The sequence below is a fragment of the Lycium barbarum genome, chromosome 10 (genome assembly GCF_019175385.1).
Source record: "Lycium barbarum isolate Lr01 chromosome 10, ASM1917538v2, whole genome shotgun sequence".
Lineage (NCBI taxonomy): Eukaryota > Viridiplantae > Streptophyta > Magnoliopsida > Solanales > Solanaceae > Lycium > Lycium barbarum.
Window position 1 is genome coordinate 8,972,527 of NC_083346.1, and position 13,421 is coordinate 8,985,947.

The following is a 13,421-nucleotide window of genomic DNA, read 5'->3' on the forward strand; positions in this document are numbered from 1 at the left end:
TATCCCAGCCAATTCTACAACTAGAGGGCAGTTGCCCGTGCTATGTTGTTATGCACGGGCCCAATGTTGCATTCTATATTTCTATGTATATTTTTCTTGTAAATTTTTTAAATTATTCCCTTGAAGCTAAAATTTAACACAAACTTTTTCAAAAATACCTCAGTAGCAAGACATAAGAGCATTAACAAATTCTATAGTATAAAAAGCGAATGCTGCTTTGAATAGTTTAAAAAATTGTTAAGCAGAAAAATGTTGAAGTTCTAGGAAATATAAAGTATCATGATTTTATGGAAGAAATGCCAAGTGTTGTGTGTTAGCATTGTATGATATTCCCTCCGTTCACTTTTACTTGTTCAGTATTCTAAAATAGATTTTCAATTTTACTTGTCATTTTTAGCATATCAAGACAAAACATTTCTTTTTTCCCATTTACCCATAGTATTAATAACTCACTTCAAATCATTTTTCGAATCCAATAAAAATATACACTAATTAATATGGGTAGATTAGTAAATTATGCATTTCATTTATTATTTCTTAAGAGGTGTGCAAAGTCAAAAGTAGACAGGTAAAAGTGAACAGAGAGAGTACTTGTAAAACACCACTTAATATGAAATTGAGGGAGTATTGTATAAATATTTCTAATGTTGTATGATTATTTATATTGCAAAACACTTAACTATAAATTAATTTGATTATGTCCAATAGAATTTCCATATAATATGTACGGTAACTATTAATGTCACTTGTGGTTCTTTTGGAAAAAAACTCTATTGGAAGAAAAAATTCAATTAATATTACGGCTAAAAATTGAACGGAAAAGGGCCAAAATTACCCTAGAACTTTGAGAAATAGTTCATCCATACCCTTCGTTATACTTTAGGGTCAATCATACCCTTACCGTTATACTATAGGGTCAATTATATCCTTATGGCTAACGGTTGCCACGTGGCATCATCTCAAGCCTTTAAAATTATTTTTCCCTCAAATAATTTTTTACCCACTAAAATAACCAACCCGACCTGAATTTATTATTTTCAGCCAAACTAATACGACCCATATTAATTAGTCCGTTTTTGGTTGCAGCACTTGTTTGAGATCAACATTTTGCTGATCTTGAAGATGTACAACTTTTAGGGCTGAGAACTCGTTCTTTTTCATGTACCCTGTGAGAGCTCTATATTAGTCCTGCTTTGAAATTGCCCTGAGATTAACAATAAGTTGGGAAGTGGATCAAGAGAAAAGAGACACTTCATTTGACTTCTGGTATCATGGAATCATTGCCTATAATCATTTGCGGCATAGAAGGAACTTGCACTGAAATGTACAAGGACTAAGAATCAAGTGGTGAAGTCCGGCTTGTTTCAATTTGAAGAGGACCTGTAACATGTGTTTTCCCGAGTTCTCTGTAGACTGAAGGAATCTTTGTGTTGTCTAGCATCAGTGAGTTTATGGAGAAGTCGGCTATGGAAGTTGAAGACGATGGAGAGAGTGAGAGAGTGGGAGTTATGAGAGGGAAATAGTTTTTTAGGGTAAATGGGTTGGGTCGTATTAGTTTGGCTGAAAATAATAAGTTCGGGTCGGGTTGGTTATTGTAGTGGGTAAGTATTAGTTGGGTTGAAAATAATAAATTCAGGTCGGGTTGGTTATTTTAGTGGGTAAAAAATTATTTGAGGGAAAAATAATTTTAAAGGCTTGAGATGATGTCACGTGACAACCGTTAGCCATAAGAGTATAATTGACCCTATAGTATAACGGTAAGAATATAATTGACCCTAAAATATAACAAAGGGTATAAATAAATTATTTCTCAAAGTTCAGGAGTAATTTTGACCTTTTTCCGTTCAATTTTTAGCCCCATAAGATAATTTATTACAAAACAAAATGTACTAAAAGCTAAAGATTGGTCATTGCGCAACAGTAAGAGAAAAGAATTGCATGTCTGGCTGGGACGTGGCCCACGTGGGGTATAAAATTGTGTGGGGAAGCGTGTGCTAAGAGACAATTACATAAGCAAAGGATATTTTAGGCAAAGCACTCAAAAATGTACAGAAGCTACAATAAAGTTCTTGTAGGCCCAATCACACTGCTCGATTTTGACTGAAAGGACCGAAATACGAATATACTTAAATAAATAAGTACATCTCAACAGCAGTACTATATATGACTAAAGGTAATAAAATAGGAAAAATCTATTTGGCAAAATCACTTTTGATAAAAACAATAAAAAATGAGGGTATATTAATTATTTTATAGGGAATTTTTACTTTTTATTATTTTATTGTCATGTGCTTTTATATCATTGCTCTTCCTGATAGATAATATGAGACTCTCTCTCACCTAGGCTAATCATTATTTATGTTCCCAATATATATTTTCTATTTTTTTAATGTGGCTATTTTTTATTATTATTTTTACATTAGCTGTATTGTGTATATATACGGTAGGTCTAGGGTGTATTTCCTTTTTTCTCCTTTTTCTTTTTGTTTTGGTATTTGAAACTTATTAGATATGCATACGGTGGGCCTAGGGTGTATTTCCTTTTTCTTCTTTTTCTTTTTGTTTTGATATCTGAAAGTTTTTTTTTAATTGTAAATAAAGTGTTATATATTGGCTATATACATACGGTATTTATCCTAGAGTGTATTTTTTTTCTTTTTGTTCTAGTATCTGAAAGTCTTTTTATTTTTCTTGTAAATAAGGTGTTATAAATTGGCTATATGCATATGGTATTTGGCCTTCAAATGAGAGTGCAACAAACCTATATTTTGTGTTGAATTTTCTATTAAATATTGAAAAGTCATTTATTTTACCATTTTGCTCTATCAAAAAAGGCAGCTAAATAAATATCCGTTCCAAGAAATGACGAATACTATTATAGCAAAATTGGTCAAGGTCCGCATTTAGAAGTCTTAGGTCCCACATTCGAGTCTAGGTGCGCGCATATAGTGAAAAGTTTCTTTTTTTCATTTTTTCTTTCACTTTGATATTGGGCTGCATTTCTCTTCTTCTGCTGAATATGTGAGTTGTGGTTGTTTGAACCCAACTTCTTTGAGCAGTCCAATGCCCATGCATCTTTATGTTCACAACAAACAACCCACAAAATAAAATTTGTCCATCTTTGTGTTCACAACAAACAACCCACAAAATTAAATTTGTCCACTGAAATATAATACTCCAATTTATACCATATAAATATGTGATAAACAATATACAAAGCCCCATTCCATTGGTATTTTTACAACGTAATTCTTTCGATATATCGAAAAAATTGATAAAATAAATGAATTTTCAATATTTAATAGGAAATTCAATGCAAAATACTGGATCGTTTCAATCAACGTGAACCATAGTGTTGACTTTTTGTTAAATCCACTATTTTACACAAAATGAATTTAATGGAATCAAGACATGTTAAATTAGCAAGTCTAAATCTATTTCTTTTAGTTAAGTACTATCTTTTGAACGGAGCAAAATGGTAAAAGAAATGACTTTTCAACATTCAATAGGAAATTCAATGCAAAATATTGTTACCATAGTTACATTCACATATTTATATAATAATAATATGGTCAAATTGAATCAACACTTAGCAGATTTTTTTACTAAATCTTAGCTAATACTTAGCTAAACTGATTGAGTTACATCTAAACTTACTAACTGTTAATCAATTCTATTTACTTCTTAAGTAATTGAAGCAATTCATGTTGAATTCACTATTTTCGTTTATATTGATTGAATTAGATCTAAACTTACTAATTGCTTCTCAATTCTATCTAATTTGTAATTACTTTGCTAAACTGAGACAATTCAATGTCTCATTAAAGTCACGATAGAGTTGACTAGCTTTAATTCACTATTTTCGTATAAATTGATTGAATTAGATTTAAACTTACTAATTGCTACTAAATTCTATCTAATTACATAGTTAAATTGAGACAATTCGATGTTAAAAACACAAACAAAGCATGAATATCATGAACTGATGCCAATTTGATTTTGAGAATGCAACAAACCTATAGTTTTGCTATTTGATTGAGAAAACACGAGGACTTAGAACGAAATGTCATATCACATACTCATTTGTCTAAAGATAACACGTCAATGTAAATGTCATACCGCATACTCATTTGTTTGAAGATAACACATCAACGTATCCAATACTTTGGATGCAGTGTCAACCCATTATTTAGACTTAGAACGAAATGTCATGTCACATACTCATTTGTCTGAAGATAACACATCAACGTTTCTAATACTTTGGATGTAGTGTCAACCCATTATTTCTTAACATAATGAATCAAGTCACTTTTGGTGTTGAAGTATCTATGAACTAAAATGAGTTATAACGTTATTATTAATGAGCTCACAATTACCGATCGTAGTGTGCACAAGTTCATAATGTAAAAAATCCAACAAACACTGCCAATTTGATTATGAGAATAATTTGCATTGAATTTCCTATTAAATTTTGAAAAGCCATTTAATTAACCATTTTGCTCTATTCAAAGGGTAAGCTAAAAAAAAATCTGTTCCAAGGAATACCGAATGTTGTTGTAGCGAAATTAATTATAGTCTTCCTTTAGAACCTTAGGTACCGAGTTCGAGTCTGGGTGCGCGCGTTTGTTTAAAAATCTTTTTTTTTCCACTTAGATGATCAAAATATCGGTTAAAAGCATTTCCGTTTTATGAAATGTTTTGCTATTGCAGCACAATTGGTCAATGTCCGTGTTTAGAACCCTTATGTCACGGGTTCGAGTCCAGATGCGCGCATTTTGGCTAAAACAATTTTTTTCATTTTTTCGTTCACTTAGATGATAGTCAAACTTACACAAATCAAGTACCAATGTACTTCTATCCTTTTGAATACAAATAATTACCACCAATAAATGCATACCCCTCGAATAGATACAACATGAAAATAAAATGTAATTACGAAATTACAAAACATTACAATAAACATAATACAAATTTTATTATATTAAAATGGCACGTTACACATTTGCTAATAATATCTCCTCTTCAAAACCCACTGGCAGTCCAAGCTTGAATGTTTCGACATCTACCAAACAATTCTCACAGGTAATGTCAAGTTTGTTAAAATCAAGTACAACATTTATGTCCCGGTGTGACCAGTGACCCTATATTACTCCACCCTTGTATAGTCTGGTCCTGCTCACCTTCCAAAAATTAGCCTTGCCAAGCACGAATCTCATTGCAGAACGAAACATTATCATATGACCTCTTCCTCCCGGCTCATGTCATATTCTGCGAAAATTTGTTAGTGCATCCTCGGCCCTTTCCAGCCTTAACAAGGCAATACCATGTATATATATTGCCCCATTAACACCTGCTTCAGCAGCCTGTCTCAGGAGTGCTTCACCACTTTGGAGATTTACGTGGAAAAATTTATAAAATCCCAGACATAGCGTAGCCTTGGCAAAACCTCTTTGATGCAACCACTGTAAAAATTCAACAGTACGCATATCTTGAACTTGTGACAATTTTAAACGGAGATAAAGCAAACCTAGGCTCTTTTCGAAGACTGGGGAAAATATCATCTCCCTGAAGGACTTGCACCTGCAGTTAGTTTATTTTATACATTATAAAATTAATATATGAAATATAAATGCATAATTTCGTATGTCAGACTTACACTAGAGAAATAGATGATACATCCCTTCTTGATTCACCTTCACCCCCGACCTTAAGAAGTATGATTTCTACAAGTTCCTCTGAAAGAGTTGAGAAATAATTTCTCTCCATGGTGTGGTGATTTATGTTGCTTTTTTTCCTATGCAACAAACAGTGTGTTTGCTTTATTTTATTGGAAAAATGGGAAAGTTGAATTAGTTGTGTATTTAATGCTCATATATTGAAGGATCACCTCGTTATAGCCATTTAAATTAAAGTTCACACTAGTGGATGATTACACACTAGCCATATAATGTTACACACTAATTCAGTGTTTCTTAACATAACACAGTAATTATTTAAGCCATAAGAATTTTTTTAACGAACATTAACATTTGATGTGATAAAAACCAGCACAAATCATGAAAATATTGAATATCATGAATTAATTCCAATTTGATTATGAGAATGCAACAAACCAATAGTTGGCGTTGAATTTCCTATTAAATTTTGAAAAGTCATTTATTTAACCATTTTGCTCTATTCAAAGGGTAACATAAAAGGATTTTTGTTCCAAAAAATACCGAATGCTATTGTAGCGAAATTGGTTAGAGTCTTCCTTTAGAACCTTAGGTACCGAGTTCGAATGTGGGTGCTCGTGTTTGTTTATTTTTTTTTTCTTTTCCCACTTAGATGATCAAAATATCGGTCAAAAGCATTTCCGTTCCATAAAATGTCGAATGCTATTGCAGCACAATTGGTCAAGGTCCGCATTTAGAACCCTTAGGTCCCGAGTTCAAGTCCAGGTGTGAACATTTAGGCTGAAAACATTTTTTTCTAATTTTGTCTTTCACTTAAATGATCGCCAAACTAAAACAAACCAAGTACCAAATTAATTTAAATCTTTTGAACAACAAAACTCACCTAGTTTTGCTATTTGATTGAGAAAACACTCAGACTTAGAACGAAATGTTACATTAGATCTAAACTTGCTAAATGTTACTCAATTCTATTTAATACTTAACTAATTAAAGCAATTCATGTTAAAATCACTATTTTCGTTTAAATTGATTGAATTAAATCTAAACTTACTAATTGCCACTCAATTCTATTCAATTAATTAGCTAAATTGAGACAATTCAATGTCTAATTTAAAGTCAATCACAGTGTGGACTACTTATTTATGTAGCGTTGCATTTGGATTTGAGGATTTAGCTTCGAATGTAGTTAGTGAGAAGCTAAGTTCGGTTTTTGCAAGTTTGTGACTGTTTGAACAGACCAGTCTAATCGACGATGAATGTCGAATTACTTAGCAATTATTAAAGTTATACTTATCATATAAAAATATATTTATTATAGATTTGTTATATTTTATTATTAATTATGCTTTGAAAATCTAAACTTAAATAGTAGTTTTTCTTGTCAAAATTAAGGGGTTATGAAATAACTTGACACGTCTATTGAGAAGCCAAAAAAAAAATGCAAAAGAAGTGACAGCTACTAAATGTAAGGGGAAACAACGATTTTAGTCGTTGAGTTATAGCTATATTTCATTTTTGGTCCCTGTATAATTCTACTGAGCATAATTGACCTTCAATTAATATAAACATGTGATTTTGATCCCCCAAACCAATAAAAGTTAAAAACTTAGCGAGATTGGTATTTTTATTATTTTGAAAGTTCAAAAACAAAACAAAAGAGAAAGTTAGCTATTGCAAAGGCTAGCCCGCCATTGACATTGAATAAAAGGTCATCACTGTCAACTCCCTTTTCGAAGGATAATCAATCATATACTCAAATTGCTCTAGAAAATTTTCTTCCCCACCCTCTTTCTATTCATTTCCTTCTGTTATGATTTTCTAATTTATTATACTATCTTGATAGGTTAGACGCACGAAAGAAAAGTAGAAAACACATTAGAATAATTTTAATATGCAAGGATTAAGTAGTCTTTCAATGCTTTTTGACTATTTCAATTAGACAGAGACCTCATCGCCTGAAAATTCCTACTAAGATTGAAGATAGCATAGACTTACTTATTAAACTTCTCCTCATTTTTATTTTTGTTCTCTTTCTTATTTAATTGTTCTTAAATGCCGATTCCGTTAAGTTATTAATTTCGGTTAGTTTGAGGGCTGAAAATCACACGTTTATATTAATTGAAAGTTAAATCTGTTCAGTTAAATTACACAGGGACCAAAAGCTGGATATAGCTATAACTCAGGGACTAAAATCGTCATTTCCACTAAATGTAATCACAAATACTTTACTTTATATTTATAACATTATTTAAAAGTGGCATCAAAACTTATTTTATGTCAAACTTAGCTCTAATACCAGTTTTATTCTCATTTTACTTGCGTATTTTAGCAAATTAAAAAGTTTTATTGTTTCCCTCTAATATAAAAACGACATATAAGGCAAAATTTTCTAGGTACGAGCGTTTGGTTAAAAAACATTTTCTTTTTCACTTAAATGATCACCGAACTTAAACAAATCTAATACCGAATGTCATTTATTTCTTTTGAACTTATCCCATCAAAGCTGAGATTATTTTATCTCAACTTCCAAATGGGATAAATTAGTCCCATGATTATAATTTTATAATTATAATACTTACTAGGATAATTTAGTCCGCGTACCAAACTACCTATTACAAATGATAAAATTTGGTAAATTCCGTTGGTTATCAATAAAGCAAAGAAAAAACTGAAAAGACACCAACACAGTTCAAAAGTCACTATACGTTTTGAGCCTTTGAAGTTCCAAACTGTTCTAGAAGCAACACCTATCCCTCTCCATTAGCCAATCTATATTCAAGTTCTAAAACAGAAATATAATTTCCTACGTATTTAGCTATAAACAAAGGGTCAAAAGATATAATGTTGTTTACTTCGGAAAGATCTTTATAAAAGTCTTCTTGGAAAAATGTTTTCTCATCATCATTAAAATTTTGAAAAAACCACTTTCTAAATTGTTCCCATCTGGGTTTGAAAATTCTTCACTAATCTTTTTTTTTTTTGCGTGTGATCCCCAACTAAAATCAATTGTGTGGTCTTGATCCATTAAATAGTTGGAAAATCCATGTCTGACTTGGTCAATTCTGTGTCTTGAATACCATTGACAATATTATCTTGATCAATTTTAAGACTACTGACTCTATTATTATCAGTTTCTCTAATTTGAGAAGTAGAAGTTCTGGATGGAGACTGGACAATATAATCAACAGGTGAAATATAAGAATGACATGAAGAATTTGATCTATTGATAACGCTATGACTTTCAGCTTAATTTATCTAATAAAGATGGTGGTTCAAAAAATCTTAATTTAATAGTCCCATTTGGGGTTTGCTCAATTTCTGAAATATCAGTATTAATATTATTTTGAGGAGGAGCTGCTCCCTCTATGACCCATTCTTTGGGGAAATAAATTTCATCCCATTTGATAGGTCTTCGAGTAACAATTTTGGATTTGCCAAAATTAGTGTCTATCAAAATAGTTTCATTTTTGAAATTCATGATTTTACACATAGGATTCATAGTATATAATGATTTAAAATATATTCTATAACAAATACATATTACTTCAGCACCGGGCATATAATCATAGCCATGTAATTTAACACTTAATAGTAAAGCGTTTAGAGGGCTATGATACCTGCAAATTAGGATAAGCATTAAAAAATACAGGACCATATGCTAAACTGGTTTGAAACGTCCCTATGAGGGATTTTTTTTCAATTTTAGTTCCTACCATTTCTTGAAGATGCTATAAAGGTTCCGGTAAACCTCTTAATGTAAGTGGCTTGAATGCAACATGTACTAACCCAATATGCATAAATCTACAGGTTTTATAAAGGGCTAAATCACTTTTAGATAATAATCTAAAAGTGGTATGGTCGCTATTAACTGCAATTGTTTCTTCAGTGATTTTTACCACTTGCTTGAGACCTAATTTCTCAAAAGTACCCATTTGATAAATTAATCTGGGCTGAGTTTTAGGAATAGTCCACTTATTAAGCATATCAAATTGCTGAGGTATATCATATTCCTCTTTTTTTACTATTTTTAATAGTACTTTTATTTCTAATGATATTGTTACATCCCGTATTTTCGTACGTCGGAAAGCGTGCGAGTTAAATGATATTAGTAACGGACACGAGGTTATCCCCCAAGCTTATAGGTGGTTAAAGTGATGGTACACATGTACCGTAAGGATTTGAAGTTAAACATATCTAAGAAAATAAGTTTCGTTGAGGTTCAAAATTTATTTGACGAAATACGGTCCAAGTTATAATATCCCGTATTTTTTTTATTTTTTTTTGGACCAGAAAAATTTAATCGTCCAATATGAGAAAAATTTATCCGAGTCCGGAGAATTTAGTTATATTCAAGCATAAAGATTAAGAACTCGATGTATACGAGGAATGAAGTCCCGAAATGATTGAGGACTTAAAAGTATGATAACGGTGATTAGAAATAAAATCTCGCGCGTGCTAAAAGAGGCTATGGACTAGTGTTATACCACAAGATGATAATAATGAGTATATGATATATGGTAGAAATAACTAGTATTTAAGTGGATTGAGAACAAGAAATTAATTACCAATAAGAGTGGGACATATCGTGATTCAATTAGAAAATTAAGGGGACAAGTGAGCGCATTTGCATGTCCATGTGGGACTATGATAAGCAAGAGTCATATGACTAATACTAAGTTGATATTCTGGTAGGTGACACGTTTTTGGACATCAATTATGGGTAAGAAATAAAATAGATATTTGGGGGGCAGACCCCACATTCCACCAAAAGAAATATATTTGATGTCCTTATTTAGTAGCTCCAAAAAATTGAAAGAGTAAGGGATGTTTGTTGGACTGTTTTGTGGGTTATATAAACATTGTCATGGATGGAAATTATGTTATACGACATGATTAGAATAATGAGTATACGAAGTGTATTAAAAAATAATTGTTATTAAAGTGAATTGGATCAAGAATTTAATTATGCGTCTAATTGGTTAAAAATTGAATTTTTAGTGGGAAAGCAAGGAATTAATAATGGTATTAATTATCAGTTCAAGGCTAGGTGTCAAAAGATGGACACTCCCACGTATACAAGGATAAGGGGAGAGGAACATGGTATTATTCCTTGTCTACCTTATTTGGGACAACATTTTTATGCTATATATATTTAATTGATCCATAGGAAAGGAAAAAAAAATATGATAAATATGGAATCATCAACTCATGCCACATGAGAGGGGCACGTGTGGGGGCTTGAGAGTCTCACATATTAGTCATCAAATGATTCACTAAGTATCATTCATGATGGATGAACAAGAACAAAAAAAAAAAAAAGCTCGGCCATGGAGCAATGTTTACCGAGGTGGAGATTGGAGAAAGGAAAATTTGAGGTGTGAAATTGTTATAACATTCAAGTGATTAGCAAGGTTAAGAAGCCAAGTTGATTAAGGTAATGTTTGATTTCTTTTTATACCCATTTTGGAGAGCAATTGGAAATTTTGGATAGGTGAATATATAGGGGAAGTGCTACCGGATTTTCGCTAAATTTTAGATAATAGAAAAATCTTAAACGAGAATATGTATAAGCTGGAATATAGGTTCGATAAGAAATAGGCTATGAATTTGTAAACTAGATAATATAGTTACTAACAATAACGTTACTCTTATATAAATAGGCTAAAAGAGCGACGAGACGAACGGGTTACGAATAGCCGCTAACAGGTATGTAAGGCAACTTCCTTTCTTTTTGGCATGTCTTAGTTTTCATAGGCTAAATTAGAGCCTTAAGGAAATTCCAAATCCGACATCCGAGCATGTTATGATCCGTATATGTTCCTTGACACTCTTATGTATGATTTGATGAAATATGAACCTTTATGTATTTGAAATAATCGCTTTCCGAACTTTGCGCAAAAAGGTTTCGCTTTAAAGAACTTCGAAATTTCTGAATGCCATACCTTTCACATAAATGCTCGGATTGCTCCAATATTTTTATAAAAGTTTGCATTATGAATAATGAGTACGTTTTCCATGAGCGGGCCCGACTTGGGTAAATTCCCGTCCGCGGGTCCCGCGACTTTTCTTTATGTAATTCGGGAACTTTTGAAAGAATTTGTTAAGACTATTATTTCGATTTTCAAATGTGATCATTTTACTTATGTTTGAATTTATGATAATGATTTTATGCATATGACTACTCACGACTCTATTCGTGCACTTTGTTATTTCCTTCGCCGAGTCCCGGGCCGGTTCTGTTATCGTGCGCGCTTTGATATACTCCGGAGTTATGCTGTGTTTATGGTTCTCCGAGCTACTCGCTAATGAGGGTCGGGTTCCACATATATTTGGTGTTATGCTGTGTATGGCGTTATGTTGTGACGTGATATGTGACGGGGATACGGAAATTTGAAACATTCTGGTGTTATGCTGTGTTATGGCGCCATCGACGGGCGGGCGACCATATTCTTCTGTACCCTACGCATGACTTACATATTTTTGAAAGTAAATAAATTTTGATATGTTGGATTTATACTTATGTTCTGTACTACTATTTCGTTTATGCCTCAGATTTGTTTCTGTATTTTCTGCTTTGCATACTCAGTACATATTTCGTACTGACCCCCTTTCTTCGGGGGGCTGCGTTTCATGCCCGCAGGTACAGACGCACAGTTTGGTGATCCACCAGTTTAGGACATCCTCTTCTGCTGTTTGGAGTGCTCCTCTTATTCCGGAGCCTACATTTTGGTATATATACTTGTTTGATGCATATGTATATATTTGTTCAGGGGTACGACGGGGCCCTGTTCCGCCATATGATCTGTTTGGTCTGTTTAGAGGTCTGTAGACGTATTTGTGGGTGTGTGTGCCTACTTCTGTACAAATGTGTTTGTATGACCCTGTTCGTTATGGCAGCCTTGTCGGCGTGCACTTTGTATATGTTTTGGGCCGTTGCGCCATCTGTTAGCCTTGTCGGCTTTTGATACATTTGATAGCCTTGCCGGCTTTTCGATATAAGTATATGTATATGTTTGCGCTGAAATGTGTCCGATACAGTTTGACATAGTTTGAGACGGCATATAGTGTTTATGGCCGTATATGCTATTTGGATGTGATCTGATATGGATAGGTATGTCAGGGTGCCCAAGTAGGGCGCCAGTCACGGCCTACGGGGTTGGGTCGTGACAGATATTCATTAGGAAATGTGTGTTGAACGTATATCACTTGTTACTAGTCTTGTACTATGGCTCTGATACCATTAATCGGCACGGATTGCACAGTGAGACGGTACTGCTGAAGAACTTTTATTAGGTTAATAACCCTGATAAGGAGGTTGTCCAACTCAGAACAAGTCCAAAAACATCCCTAATGCCACCTCGGCTCAGCAGGCACACAAACAGGACCCCCGCCTGAATTTGAACAGTCCGCCTAGGTTATTCTCTGCCTGACCTCAATACCATCTTTGACGAATCCTGACTCATTAAAGCATTTTCACCATAATACCTAGTAGTCTAGTGTGATATAGTTCAACACAAGGGTTTTAGCATGACATTTAGGCTAAATATAAATATTAAAATTAAAATTAAAATCAAAATAAAATAAAAGAAAAATTACCTAATATATGAAGGTTGTGCTCAGCAGAGATGGAGATAATAACCAGCAAATTTTTTATTTAAAGAGAGTATTTTTTACAAGTAGAGAGAAGGGGGCCTGTGAAAACCTACCTCCTTTCTAAACTAAGTGGTCCTTTTATAACGGATCATT

General features: G+C 32.9%; 1 long non-coding RNA gene across 1 annotated transcript; it reads left to right on the forward strand.

Moving 5' to 3' along the window:
• The first annotated feature begins 10,886 nt into the window (after window positions 1-10,886).
• On the forward strand, window positions 10,887-12,723 carry LOC132615379 (uncharacterized). The gene is made up of 3 exons (XR_009572678.1): window positions 10,887-11,109; window positions 11,336-11,381; window positions 12,316-12,723. It is a non-coding gene; the product is annotated as an uncharacterized LOC132615379 (long non-coding RNA).
• The last annotated feature ends 698 nt before the right edge of the window (window positions 12,724-13,421 follow it).